The following is a 15,464-nucleotide window of genomic DNA, read 5'->3' as shown; positions in this document are numbered from 1 at the left end:
GGGGCTGTAACCGGGTGCCATGTCTGCATTTTAATTCCATGCACTTTCCCTTTCTCCGCTAGAGCACGAAGTATGAAGTGTGGAGCAGAGAGAAAAGCAGAGAGTTTATTTCCAGGTGTCTGGACATATTCAACAGGCACAAACTCCCACTAAGGTAGTTTTTCATCTCTAGGCTTTCGGGATTTGGCATACCAAATACGAATTTCTGAACTTTTTAAGATGCAATAGTTTAGGAATGGTGAGTAAGTACGTCAATGTGAAGCTTAAAAAGGAGGTTTTTGCGCTTGTTTCTGCAAAAAAAAAAGACCTCATCTCTGCTTGGTTTTGTGCATGGAGGGTGGGGTGCCTGGAGGAGGAAAGCCCAGAGGCCAGGAGAGGAGGCTGCAGATTCAAGGCTGCAGCGCTTTGTATGCAACCTTGCAGGAGTCACTTAATTACTCTGCATTTCAAACCACCTGGAAAATTCATAAAAGACAAGCTGGCTCAGAAAGCCAGACACTCCACTGAATAAAGTGTGACTGAAGAAAATGAGGAGAAACCATTTCAGGCCAGAGGAAAAAGAAGTTAACGATTTTTTAAGTAAATACTACATCTTCCTCTCCCATTATTAATTTGAGATATTTTAATCGTCAGAACACCTTTCAGAGTTTGAAATATTATGAACATCGTCTGCTATCTATTCACATTTTCTGTATCTCACTGTGTTTGCTTTATCGGAAGGGAAGAAGAGAGAGAATAAACAGTTCTAAATAGTTCTAAATAATAGCTGTGTCTCATAAGTGATGTTTGAATGAGTTTTGTCTCCAAATTATGGAGATGTTTATTTCCTGGAGCTGGGATTCATTTAACATTTGCTTATGCTGTTGGGGGGCTTTTTTTTTTTTATCTTCTTAGACCAACAAGGGGCAATTTTTGTTGTTCACGGCAAAGAAAGAAGTTGTAGGAGTTAAGATAGTACAAGGGCTGTGACCAGGAAGACCTAAAAATGATAATGGCATAATCACAATACAAGTGGTTTTCTTGCTTAGCTTAGCTTACGGAAGTGTCCTGAGGGAGGATGGCCTGTGGCTTCCCTTGCTTCCACATGGTAATTGAGAGACCCAGATTCCTTCCGTCTCCAAGTTCAGTAATCCTTCACTGTTGGTTGCCTGGGGAATCCAGCTAGAGGGAGGGGAAAAAAGAACATGAAGAAGGCACCCCTGCCTCTTAAAAATGTTGGCTCTGAAGGGACACAGGCCACATCTACTCCATTAGTGAATTTGAGTGACAAGGTCCTTCTCAATGCAAGCAGTGCTACGAGTGTTGTCCCTGGCTGGGCAGCCATGTCCCCGCCATATTGTCATGGCCTGGATGGGAGAATGGATTTGGGGTGGGTGCTAGTGCCTGCTACCTCAAGGATTTTCAGCCTTCTCACTGTGTGGAATCCTTGGGACCTTGCTCTACCCCTGGTGAGTTTAGGGTTTGGCATCAAGCACTCAGGAGTTAGAAATTCCGCTCCATCACTCACAGGTCCACAGGAAGTCTTGGGCAAATCTGGGCCTCAAGTTCCTCATCTGTCAAACAGAGGTAATAGCATCTACCGTGTTAGGGTTGTTGTGAATAATTTGTACATTCGTTGCTAAACTTTTGTCATAGAGTAAGTGCCAAGTAAATGGCAACTAAGTATAAAATTCCTGAATGTTTAGTTCTGCTTAGTTTGATTATTTACATCTTGAGATACCCTGACACTTTGTTTGGGGCACCTGGGTAGCTCAGTTGGTTCAGCATCTGACTCTTGATTTCACCTCAGGTCGTTTGCCCCAGGTTGTGGGATCGAGCCCTGTGTCGGGCTCCACACTGAGGGTGGAGACTGTTTGGGATTCTGTCCTCTCCCTCTGCCCCTCTCTCCTGCTCACTCTCTCTCTTTCTTTCCCTCTCTCTCTCAAAATATTAAAAAATATGACACTTTTTTCATATTCCTATCTTCCCAGCTCATCCTCACTCTGATGTAATCCACAATTTGTCCTGCCCTCTCCTTATTCTGTGGCTTTTTCTTAGCCATTATGTACACCTTCCATCCATATATCCATGACCCTACACAACCTTCAGAGAAGAGGAGAGGGGAGAGAGAGAGGCAAGCCTGAAGATTTCTCGAGCAAGATACAAAGGTTCAGTGGAGGGTGTGCAGGTGGTATTTTTGTGTCTATATTAGCACAGGCATGAGTTTGCATACATGTGCTTGTTCATGCATGCATACAGTGACACGTTACAGATGTGCAAGTGTCAAGATGCAAGGGTATTGCTTACCTCATGTGCTCTTAGAAGTGTCTTACAATGTCTGTCAGGGGCTCCCTTACAATGTCTGCCGGGGGTCCCTCGGATATTTGAATCAAGGTAAAGTGGTGAAGTCCCGTATGGTCTGGTTAGCAGAGCACAGTCACTATCCATTCCATGAATCAGCTGGTTATCTCAAGGTCCGTGACCTGTCTCAGGGATTCTGGTAAAGACGGAATGGATGGATCATAGAAATAGTTTATATTCTGGGGCACCTGGGTGGCTCAGTTGGTTGAGCATCCGGCTCTTGGTTTCCCCTCAGGTCACGATCCCCAGGTTGTGGGATCAAACTCTGTCAGGCTTTGCACCGAGTGTGGAGCCTACTTCTCTCTCTCTCTCTCTCTTTCTCCATCTACCCCCTCCCCAACTCTCAAGAAGAAAGAAAGAAAGAAAGAAAGAAAGAAAGAAAGAAAGAAAGAATATTCTTTGAACACCTGCTATGTGCAAGGCACTGTGTTCCTTAATCCTGCATACCTTCAGGTAAGCAATACTAGACCCATTAAAAGATGAGGAAACCAAGGTTCAGAGCTTATACAACTGTTCACAGACATACTGGCATCCTAATAACTGGTGGAACTCAATCTTAAAACCAGCTCTGCTACAAAAGACATGCCTTTGGTATGGTGGTCAAATATCTCTTGCAACCATTACATGCACATGTGCACACGACTAGTGTGTATGTTCTTCTAAGAGAGGATGAAGAGCGTGCCCTTATTTTGAACAGTATATAAGTTCACTTACAGAATGCTAAGGATCTTGAGAAAAAGATTCTGGATGTGAAAGTGCAGAAGTCTAAAGAGAGGGATTGAGAGAGAAGACAAACTCTAACTGAACAGAGAGAAAAATATAAAGGACTTAGGTAGGCCACACACATCTCTTAATGGCTTGTGCTAAGGAAGCATCTAGATCTATCTGAAGGTTTAGCCTCTCAGTTAGGATAAATGGAGGGGCTGGAGAATGTAGGGGGCACATATTTATCTGCATGTGAATTTAAGATGTGATTGTAGGGATTATCTTTAACTTAAAAGAGTATAGTGCAGGGTTAATAAATCATATCACATACAGCTTCACAGGCCGAAAAGGACAGGGTTAAAATGCAAGTGATTCCACAACCAAAGGCAAAGTAGAAATCCATATGTTGCTCTGAAATACAGAAATGCACTAACTTTAGCAGATGTTTTGGCTGCTACGGAAGGAAGGCAGGTCCCTTGGTTTATGGGAATTCTAGAGCTGGGAAGTACAGAGACCCCATTTCTCCCTGGCTGCTTCTTCCTTATTCTATAACCAGCAATATGGACCCAGTGCCCCCAGGCAGGACCATGGCAAGACTCAGGATTGCCTCCTCTACAGTTACTGGTGCTCTGCTTTTCCCACAAAATTACAATGTCCCGTGAGTAAGCCAGTTAAGAACCACTTATTTATTATGTGTGTCTATGAATGACAAACAATATATCAATAATCACAATATCGTTGCCTAGGGACACTACAGGTGACTTTCAGAGCATTCTTTAGTGGGAGAATCAGTGGAGGGTTGTGAGGAAGTGATGTTGAAGCTGACACATGAAAGTTACGTGAGAGATAACCAGATGAGAAGTGGTTCACAGCATTTCTGCTAGGGAGAGCAGTGGGGGGAGTTCCTGGCAGTGGGGGAGGGGTTCTGGAAGGTTTGAGGAGAGAGAGATGCTTAGCGTAGCTGGTGAAGTTGCCCTAACACGATGCTTCTCAGCTAGAAGTAATTTCTATCCACCAAGAGATATTTGGCAATGTCTGGAGATATTTATAGTTGTCACAACTTGGGCAATGGATGCTACTGGCATCTAGTGAGTATATTCCAGGACTGCTGTTTAACAGCCTACAACGCACAACACAGCCTCCGAAAACAAAGAATTCTCCTACCCAAAACCTCAGTAATGCTCAGGTTGAAGACCTCTCCAACAGAAGCCCCAGATACCAAAGTTGCAACAGGACAGATTTATTTTTTATATTTATCAGCCCAAATGGGGTGAGTCAGCTGATATGTCAGCTCTATAAGGCCATGAACCCGGGCCCCTTCTGTCTTGTTGCTCTGTACCCCTCGGGCACAGGTTGGCAAACTTCTCTGTAGAGGACCAGACTGGCAATATTTTGTCTTTGCAGCTCGTATGGTCTCTGTTGCTTCTCAACTCTGACATTGTGGTGTGAAAGCAGCCACGGACAATGCCTAAGTCCATGGATGTGGCTATGTTCCAACCATACTTTACTGACATGATCGTGATAGGCTGGGGTTGGCCTATGGGATATCCTTTGGACCCTCCCCTGGTCCTATGTGCTTAGCCTGCTTGTTGACCAGTAGGAGGGGAAAGCAAGGATATGAGGAGCAGGCTTATTTCCTTTTGAGGGACAATATCACTTCTCCTTCCGTTCTACTCTCCAGAACTCAGAAAAACTAGAAAAGTAGCTCTTGGCTGGGTAGTCATGGGCCCTGGGGAAACCCAGCTTTTTTTTCTCTCTCTTTAAACACAAGGGAAAATGGATACCAAGGGACAATTGGGAATGCCTGCATTTGCTGCAGCACAGAACTAAGAGAGAAGCACAAAATGAGGCTGGCAAGAGAGGCAGGGTGAGATCATGCCCAGCCTGAGAAGCGAGGTATAGAGTTACAATTCTTTCTCTTAAAAGAAACGGGAAACTGTTGAATGGTTATAAGCAGTAGTGGTTCAGAACCATTTTTCCATCTTAAAAAGATCACTCTGGCAGTGATGTGGAAATGGAAAGGGGTGTGCTGGGATGTAGAGAGACAACTCTGGAAACTATTGCAATCGTCCAGGTAAGGGAGTTGGTGGCTTGGATGAGAAAGGTGGCGAAGACTTGAAGTAAATGGATGGGAGGGAGATTTAGAGGGGAGAGCCTGTAACTCTCCTCAGATCGAGTTCCCTTTTTAAAACTGAGGGGGGAAAGCAGCTTGATTATTAATGTTTTAAAAAATGAAAGGTGAACTTGATCAACAGTTTCCATCTGATCTGGCCCCAAGCAGTCTGTGTCTGCCACTTTCCTCTTTTTCTTCCCGGACAGAAATGCCCATTGTTGACCATCTTCTCTGGGGAAAAGCCATCCCCGTTCTCCCAAGCATGAGCCTCCAGGCTGCGGTGACTCAGACCGTGGACACAGAGTTCACAAATCCCAATTGTAACAAGTGGGCAACCCCAGCACTTTACATAAGCAAAGCGAGGAAGCGGCATGTGTTTTGAGACTGACTGGCACCAAAGGAGACAAAAGCCTGCAGTATAATTATGCCAAGCATATAATATGATGCAATCGGTTACTGTCTCCAATATGCCCCACAGTGCAGCACAAGGGCTTTGAATAGTACACTGCTCCAGCCCGTGTGTCCGTGCCGTTGGAAGCCTGAGAAAGCCACTGCACCTTCTCTTCTGTCAGTCCAGAGTGTCCTGGGCATTTATTGAGCGGCTATTGTATACCCAGGACTGTGCTCAATCTGGGGGATATAGAGGGGAGAATAAGACTTGACCTTATGCTTTCTTCAATAAAATATCTCTCTAGTTTCTGTCTCTCATCCCTGTGAACAAAGGAGGAACAAGTGTCTCCCTGGTATGTTTGAAATGCACATCCAGTAATGAAGGCATCTTCACTGTTATTCTCGCCACAGAGCTGTGGCAAAGATACTTTGGTTTTTACACTTAGCCCTGTGGACACATTTATCCTTGAAAGTGCCATCCAGCTGTTTGCTTTCAAGGGATTGCCTTAATGACTATTGCCACCATTTTTTTTTTTTTTTATAGAGACAGGACCTCACATTCTTCTGATGTTCATTTGTGTCTTGGGTTGGTAAAATTGTTGTGGGGACTCACTGGTTAATTCGCAGAATAATAAATAACGCCAAGAGAGTGATGATTCACAGGTAGCTCTGATAGGGACTTTTCTTCCTCTAATTCCTTTCTGGTGACATGTGTCAGCAAAACTCCTTTTGGGTATTAGTCCATCACTCCATATTCAGAGTCTGTATACAAAGGCATTTGGGTCCTCGAATTGCAGGTGTCTAGGGCAGAGAATCTGGGCCCGGTTTGTAGATGATAACTTCAGGAAACACAGACAATGCAATTCCACTAGAATGCTGACCCCCCCCTTATGGTCATTAATTCAGTCCTAATGTTGTCTCGCACAGGAAACGCCTGGCATTGTGCCACGCACTTTCCATAGGCTTCCTGATTTCAGCGGTATGCCATTCAAATCTACATCTACCCTGTGAAACAGGTGCTAATAACATCTCCCTTTCAGAGATGAAGAAACTGAGGTAAGTGACTTGCAAAGGTCATACAGCCAATAAGCGGTATTGAATGTAGGTTTTTCGGATTCCCAAGTTTATAATATTCCACTGTTCCCTTCGTTCGAAGTATCAACATGAATTGAACATCTATTTAGTATAAAGTCCACATCCCTCTGTCTCACTCTGATGGTCTTAATGGGTTTGAGTTAAGCTGATTTTTGTCTTGCCCAAATGGCAGGGCATTCATACGTGAGAGCCGTTGGCAAACTAAGGCCTGCATGCGAAATCCAACCCTTTGGAAAATAGAGTTTTATTGGAATCCAGCCACAGCCATTCATTTACATATTTTCTACAGCTGCTTTTTTGTGCTACAACGTTACAGCTGAATACTTGTGACAGAGACGACATGGCCCACAGTGCCGCCAATATTTACTATCTGGTTCTTTACAGAGAACGTTTGCCAAGACCCAAGATGGAGCACAATTACTTGTATTGTTTCTTTGATGAAATTCCTTCTAATGAGTAGAATGGTGTTATTCACCGACTTAGGGTCAGTGTTACTATTAAGTGTATATGTATATGTTATTTAATTCAATTCATTTTTGTCGACTGCCACAAAACAAAAAGGTCAGAAGTCCATGTGTGAGGGTTTTGGCATGAAGAAGAAACTCTACCATTCCCAAATAAAGGGCTAAGTGTGGAACTTCCTTTGACTTTTCCCAAAAGGCGTTCCTAAGTTTTTGTTATGATAGTCACCCCCACCACCCCGCCCTTACCTGCAGTTTCGCTTTCTGTGGTTTCGGTTACCCAAGGTCATGGAAGCAGGTGGGCCTCCTTGTGGTGCATGGTCAGAAGGTCAACGGTAGCCTGACGCTACATCACCGTGCCTACGTTGTTCACCTCACTTTACGGCATCCACAGACATTAGATCATCTCAGGTCACAAGAAGCATGAGGCTAGGGGTGCCTGGGGGGCTCAGTCAGTCATGTGTCCGACTTCTACTCGGGTCATGATCTTGTAGTTCGTGGGCCCTGCGTCGGGCTCTGTGCTGCCAGCTCAGAGCCTGGAGCCTGCTTTGAATACTGTGTCTCCCTCTCTCTCTGCCCTTCCCCTGCTCATGCTCTGTCTCTGTCTCTCTCTCTCTCTCTCAAAAGTAAATAAACATTTTCTTTAATGAGAAAAAAAAAAAGAAGGGTGAGTCCAAGTAGATATTTTGAGGGAGAGAGAGACCACATTCCCATAACTTTTATGACAGTATATTGTTATAATTGTTCTATTTTATTATTATCATTAATCTCTGACTGTGCCTAATTTATAAATTTAACTTTATCATAGGTATGTACGTATAGGGAAAAAACCCCACAGTCTATCCATGGTTTAGAGCTATCCATGGTTTCAGGCATCCCCCAGGGGGGAGAGGGGGTCTTGGAACGTATCCCCTCAGGTAAGGGGGGCTGCTGTCCCTGGAGTTGTGTGCAATTCTTGGACTATCACTGGCAATTCTGTTTACAAACTGGGTAGTCCCTGTCTTTGCTAGTCAATTACTGCCCTCTGGAAGTAACAAAATCAAAACATGTATTACAGAAGTTAGAAACACAATTTCACTTACTTCCCAGAACTTAAAGACCCCTCGGCGAGCTCTCTGAGTGCGGCTTTATCTTCATCTTTAAGCTTACACAACCCGTGGATAAATTATAAGTTACTGCAGAGATTCCCACCAATGACAAACTGACTCACTGTCCTCCGAGTTCTTTCATCTTTTTGGATTCAACTTCTAAGGCTTTGTGTATACTGTCAAGACTGAGTGTGCTATTTGCCAAAATTACAGAGAGTATGCCCGCGTTTGGACACATTTTCCATTTTACCTGTAGAGAAAAATGTTACCATTGCTGAAGGTTTTTCCATGATTGCTTTTTGCGCCTGTAACAAGTAGCTAGTGGCCAGCTTTGTGAAATGTTTCGTGTCTGTTCCTGCGCAGCAATGAAAATGGATCGAAAGGTTTGAGTGACTTTCTTTTGTTAAAATATAACAAACGATTATCCTAGGAACACCATACCATTGTAGGACTATTTTCAGTAATGTTTTGTTTTAGCTTTTTCATTGCCAAATGCCGGGTTGATCTGGGTACCAAAACCACAGTTTCAAGACAAGATTTCAAAGAACGGTAATGTCACGTTTCTCTCGGTTGGCTGACATCTCAAAAATGTTCTGCCTGAAGCCCTCCCAGATGAAAAGAAGTTATTCTTTTGTTGTAAAAATGATAAAAAGGAAAGGCAAGGGAAAAACCCCTAAACAATGAGCATCTATCTCTCTCTCCTTTTTAAAGAGGGCATGGGCAACTCTCTTTTTTATTTTAATACAAATAGTATGTAAATGAAAAGCAATTGTGTGTTCTATGTTAGATGAGGAAGGGGCACTCTGGAAATCACTAGTTCGAGAATTGTAACTCGACATCATTTGAACTCAGACTCTGTTGACGCCAGTGTTGAAGTGGTTATGTTTTGCTGTAAAAAGGCCCCGATAGATGACACGCTGAGCACAGCTCTGACTATTTGAGACCCAAGGTGACAAGAGAAAGTGATATCACACTGCAGGGTTTTGTTTGTCAAATCAATCAGCAGTGGATGATACATGAAAGCAGTTTATAATACTGTATCCTCATGGAGTGGACAGCATTAGAGTGTGAGCCATCACACTTGCAAACAGAAAGTCGGATCTTCTCCCCCCTCCCCACCAAGCCTAAAATAATAACTTAGCACCTGTGTAAAAAGTCTTCACAGGTTTCTACATATAAAAATTAGTTAATTAGCAATTATTACCGAATGTTAGGTGAGCACAGATTATTATTATCATCATTTTACAGACAGAGTAAATGAGAGTGATGGAGAAGGTGCCAGGAGAAAAATTACAATTAATGAGTTCCTAGATCACAGGCCTGACCTGCAAGGAGGTTAAAGAGCTTGCTTGTTTTAAAGAAGACACTGTAAAGTGAAACTTAAATATTGGAAAAACAGATTTTGCAAATTGAAAATGTCATGTTTATTAGCGAGGGTTGGGATTCTGGTTTTCATTTATGAATATTCCTTTTTATGATTTATTTTTACCCTCCGATACCCCTGTGATGACTGAGTCATCTTATTTTTAATGGGGGTTCCATGTGATCAAAGGATTCGCTCTTCAGATCACATTCTTTTCTTTTCTGCTAGGAATAATCAAGAGTCTCTGAGAATTTAGAAACCTGCAAAATGTTTCTGGACCAACAAATATTTGAGTAAGTTACATAGACAGTCAACATATTTTGTGAGTGTACAAATGTGAGCCAAACACTGTCATAGGTCTTAGGGATCCAGCACTGATATACACGACAGGTGTCTTTTAAACTTTAAAAGCTTAAATTTGACTTTAGAAACTGTACCTTCATGTGATTTAGCTGAAGGAGGAGGGTCCATTGTTGCATGGAACCGTTTTGAATTTATTGAATGGCCATAATTATGTGTATGTGTTTTCCCTTCACAGGCGATTGCTTCAAGTCGGGGAGGGTAAAACTGATAATGTTTAGGTGAGCTGATTGGCTGTTTTGAAATTCATCCCTAGACAATGGTTATGTATATATTTTACAGACAGTGTTTCTCCCTCCACCCTAAGATGAGTGATGGCTTCTGTAATAAGACTCTAGTGGGCATGTATTTTTGCCCATTCCTGAATCCTTTGGGGAACTGCTACCTCCCCTGCCTTCATTTCTTGTGGTCTGGGTGAGTTTGTCCCCACTCTGTGGTTCAGGAATGGACAAATGACCTAAGGCAGCCCAAGAGTCATGCCTGGGAAATGTATTGGAACTACTATAAAGAGAATGTTCTCTCTGCTGGGGTTGATAAGCTCATGCTATGCAAACCTGGGTTGCAAGGGTTTTCTGTCTAATCACGTGGGGAGCACCTGCCTAAGAAGGAAGCCAGTCCAGGGGAGAGTAGAGCAGATTCTTAACACATTCATGTTAGCACCTGGATTCAGATGCCTGAAGCCATTTCTACCTCCTGGACTTTTCATTGATGTGGCCTTGTCTTTTTTTTTTTTTTTTTTTTTAAATGCCTGAGTCACTTTGAATTGACTTTCAGAAACTTGATGGTAAAACAAGTTCTAATGCAATTCGAATCAATAATTTTCTTAAAATACAGTTTTTGGCATAGATGAGAAAATAGTTTAATAGATACAAGTTTAATAGATATAGAAAATAGCTTAATAAATGTAATTTTGAGGGGAGCCTGGGTGTCTCAATTGGTTAAGCGTTCAACTTCAGCTCGGGTCATGATCTCATGAGTTCAGCCCGGTTCATGAGTTCCAGCCTGTGTTGGGCTCTGTGCTGACAGCTCAGAGCTTGGAGCCTGCTTTGGATTCTGTGTTTCCCTCTCTCTCTGTCCCTCCTCTGCCCATGCTCTGTCTGTCTCTCTCTCTCTCAAAAATAAACTTAAAAAACATTTTTTCATAAATATAATTTTGAAAAAAAAAGCTTATGCATGTATATAGACACATGCAGAGTGCTCCCTGTGTATCTAATATCCATTCCTTATTAACTGAACGCTATTAATATTTTTGTATTTTTATGACAGCTTTATTGAATACTTGGTATATGAGATACATTTCACATACTGTGAAATTCACCGTTTTGGTTTTTTTAAGTTTATTTATTTATTTTGAGAGAAAGCACAGAGTGGGGGCACAGAGAGAAGGAGAGAGAAGGGGAGAGAGAGAGAGAGAGAGAGAACGAGAGAGAGAGAGAGAGAGAGAGAGAATCCCAAGCAGGCTCTGCACTATCAGCCCAAAGCCCAATGTGGACCTCAAACTCACGGACTGTGAAATCATGACCTTAGCCAAAATCAAGAGCCAGGCATTTAACTGACTGAACTAACCAGGGGCCCCAAAATTCACCCTTTTAAAGTATACAATTCAGTGGCTTTTAATACATTCACAAAGTTATGTAACCATCTGTATGATTAATTTTAGAAGGTTTTCATCACCTCAAAAAGAAATCCCATATCCATCCCATTTCTCCTCCTCTCAGCTTCTGACAAGCACTAATCTGATTTGTGTCTCTATAGATTCTATATAAATAGAATCACACAATTATGTAGTCTTTTGTGTTTGGCTTCTTTCACTCAGAATAACGTTTTCAATGTAACCCATATTATAGCATGAATCTGTACTTCGTTCCTTTTTATGGTGACTGATATTCCACTATATATTAGTTTTTCTTACACATTCATCAGTTGATGGATACTTGGGATGCTTAAACTTTATGACTATCATGAATAATGCTGCCATAAACATTCACATGCAAGTGTATATTTTCAGTTCTCTTGGTTATATAGCTAGGAGTGGAACTGCTGGGTCATCTGGTCACCCAGTGTGTAACATTCTGCATAACTGCCAAATTTTCCAGAGTGGCTGTTCCATTTTACAAAGCCACAAGCAGTGTATGAGAGTCCCAATTCCTCCATATCTTCATCTATACTTGTTATTGTCCGTTTTTTTGACATTAGCCATCCTAGTGGATGGGAAATGATATCTCACAATATACACCAGAAAGCAGTGTATTCATACACCTTATGAAAGACTTTATTTCACAAATCTTCTTTGCATGTAGGGATTGTTGCTGAAATGTAAGAGAAAGTACTTGGACAGGATTCTGAGAAAGGTCCTAAACAAGGCTAAATTAGGAGGGGGGTAATTTTTGGTCTTTCCCTCTTTCCTTCACTTTTCCTCTTGGACCGATTGGCTCTGCAGTGGACATCTTGGTCCACAAAGTGAGCAGGGAGGCCAGGCCCTACTGACAATAGACTAGGGAGATTAAAGAATCCTAAGTCTTCGATGACCTGGAAGCCAGGGTATCAGCTTTGTGCTACTAGATATAAATACGACTTTTTTACTTCAGGGACAAAGAGATTTTTTGCTTACAGACTTCATGGTTATTTTGATGTTCTGTTTTCCTCAGCTAAACTTAATCTTTTTTTCTCCTGCACTTATAAATGTATGTGTGTATATACACCTGTGTTTTTATGCACATAAGTGTGTGTATACATACACACACATCCGTGCATAGATCGGCTAGATGCACACAAAACCTAATTCTTGTCCTACCTGAGAACATAGGTAGATCACACTCCCCACAATCCCCTGCTGTCATTGTGGCCCTGTGGCTGAATTACAGCCGGGAGGCTGTGGGTGGAAGGAAGCATTCCCAGTCCTGCCTACACACACCTTCCATGGACACCTTCCCTTCCCTTCTCTTCTCCCCATCCACTGAATGGAGGCAGGTCTGAGGAGAGGCCTTGAAGTAGGGGAAAGCCAGTAGGTGGAAGGAACGAGGGCACCCAATGACCACATGGATATCTATACTGGACAAGAGTAAGAAACACATTTAGTGTTAAATCTTAGAGAATTTGGAGTTTGCTTACCCTCACTGAATTGCATATACATACACATCCACATTTATATGAAATCACAGACTTTAACCCTAGGTCACTCAATGAGCCAGAGTTAACACTCACCTCCTGACATTTGATCCAATCCTTTCTCTGTGGTACTAGGTTGTAAGGATAACCAAGCATCTGCAACTGTATGTTTCATCGTATGTGTTTAGAAAGTCATCTAGGGGTACCTGGATGACTCAGTCAGTTAAGCATCTGGCTTTGGCTCAGGTCATGATCTCATGACTCTTGAGTTTGAGCCCCACATCAGGCTCTGTGCTGATGGCTCAGAGCCTGGAGTCTGCTTTGGATTCTGTCTCCCCCCCACCCTTGCCCCTCCCCCCTCAAATATAAATAAACATTAATAAAAAAATGTTTTTAAAAGAAAGCCATCTAATTTGTTTGAGCTTTCATGTCCCCTTTTGATACCGTGTAGTTTGCATTGGATATGATACTTAATACATTTGTTTTAGTATGAAAACTAAATGGTGAGTTCATCCAGCTGGCAACATTGGGGCCCTGTGAACTCACTAAGGTAAGAGCTAGATCCTGTGTCCTTTTTCATATGTCTTGTCTTCTATGCTCTCTACATGACAGGGGAGCAGTATTCGTGGGATAAAAGAGAAGCTCCCTTCTAGCTCCAAATGTCTACAATGTCACAAGTGTTTTGAATCACATTTGTCACACACACACACACACACACACAGACCTTTTCTGTTAAAAAAAGCCACTCAGTTCACAACCAGATAATGATCCAGCTCTTTCTGTGGGAGTCCAAAATTCAGGATAGATTTTGTTATGGGAATGATGTTCTAAATGTCAGGCCACAGAAGTCTATTTAATTCATAATGTGATACAGATACCTTGTATGGTAGCACCAATCTGTGCCTAGAATTTTAGAAGCAGAAACTTACATCGAGTAGCAAGAGGGAGCAGTTTGTTCAGCATTTTTAAGTCTCTACTAAGTGTTAAATATGTGGGAAAGAAGATGGATACGGTAGCCCTGCTCTAGAATAGAATGGGGGTGGGGAGGTGGACATTGATCAAGCTGTGCCCCTCTGCTACCAAAACTTACCCATGCCACCCTGCACTCTCAGGTCATTTGAAACCCTTTAGTCTGCTGTGTGGCCTGCCAGCCCTGGATGTTTGGATTCTACCCACTTCTCTACCCTTACTCAATGCTATCCTTCCCCTTTCTCACCCTGTTTTAGGTCCTAGGCAAGCTCTAACTTAAACCAAGTGCTTGACTCCCTCTGGACCTCTGCACTTTCTGCTGCTTCTGCCTGGAATGTTCTCCACTGACTATTGCCAGCTCATTCTCGCCCTTCAAACAACTCCCATTTCTCCTCTCATCAGACTTCCCTATTTGGAATGGGCTCCTCTAATTTCTCTCTAGCACAACAGCTTGTTGCATAGTGTTTATAGCAGGGCTTCTCAAACTTTAGGTGCATACATACCACTTGGGGACACTGTTAAAATGCAGATTCTAACTCAGTACATCCAGGAGGAAGCCTGAGATCCTGTAGTTTCAGCAGGTTTCCAGGTGATGCCATGCCTCTGACCACACTTTGATCAGCACTGCTGTAGAGAACTTCCAACATACCATCATGGTGTCGGTCACTTATTTGTTTATTGATACTTGGTTTTTTGCACCGTGGAACGAGGACTCAGCTGGGCACCATTGCCCATCTGGTTCACCCCTGTCACCCCAGTGCCACGACAGCACCTTCTTAGCGTACAGAAGCTACGAATTAATTAACTATTGGGGAAATTAAGGCATTCCAAGTGTGATGAATGTTATACATGGGAATATACATGGTGCTGTACAAGCTAGTCCCATCTGAAGGGACAGGAAAGGAGGGCTCACCACTGTGCAGCACCAGAGTCTTGCACAAATTTGTAAGAAGCTTTTTCACAACTCCCCCTGTTCTCTAGCCAATGCCCCCCACTGTGGTAGCTCATCTTGACTTAGCCAAATTTTCAAGTCTCTAGGATAAAAAATTACCTATTCTTCTTCCTGCCCAAGGCCAAATGAAACGCCCCAGGCCCTAGAAGGGCTGACATTGGCTATGTTAGGAGGCAAGCAATCTGCTTGAGATGCGTCACACCTGTTCACCTGTGACTACTATAGCTTACTACTCTCTGGTAGTACTTCTGGTTGGTTTAAAAAAAAGGTTTATTAATTAAATTGTATGTATGGAACTATTTCAGCTAGTAGAATGTAAGTAGTTAAGCCTAGGGAAGCTGCTGCCAAAAAAAGCAAAAAATCTTGACTTTTTTGCCTTCTCTAATACCGAACACACAAATTATCTAAAGCCTAGGGGAAGCTGAGGGTTGACGGAGGGAAGAGGCAGGTGAGTCATGTTGAAGGCATGGAGTGATTTTCTACATCATTTGTAAGGTAGTAACTCCCGAGTTAAGAGTTA

Source organism: Lynx rufus, unplaced genomic scaffold (assembly GCF_022079265.1).
Source record: "Lynx rufus isolate CCGP_SWC_20201006 ecotype Redwood Valley unplaced genomic scaffold, mLynRuf1.p SCAF_4, whole genome shotgun sequence".
Lineage (NCBI taxonomy): Eukaryota > Metazoa > Chordata > Mammalia > Carnivora > Felidae > Lynx > Lynx rufus.
This window is presented reverse-complemented; position numbering follows the sequence as displayed.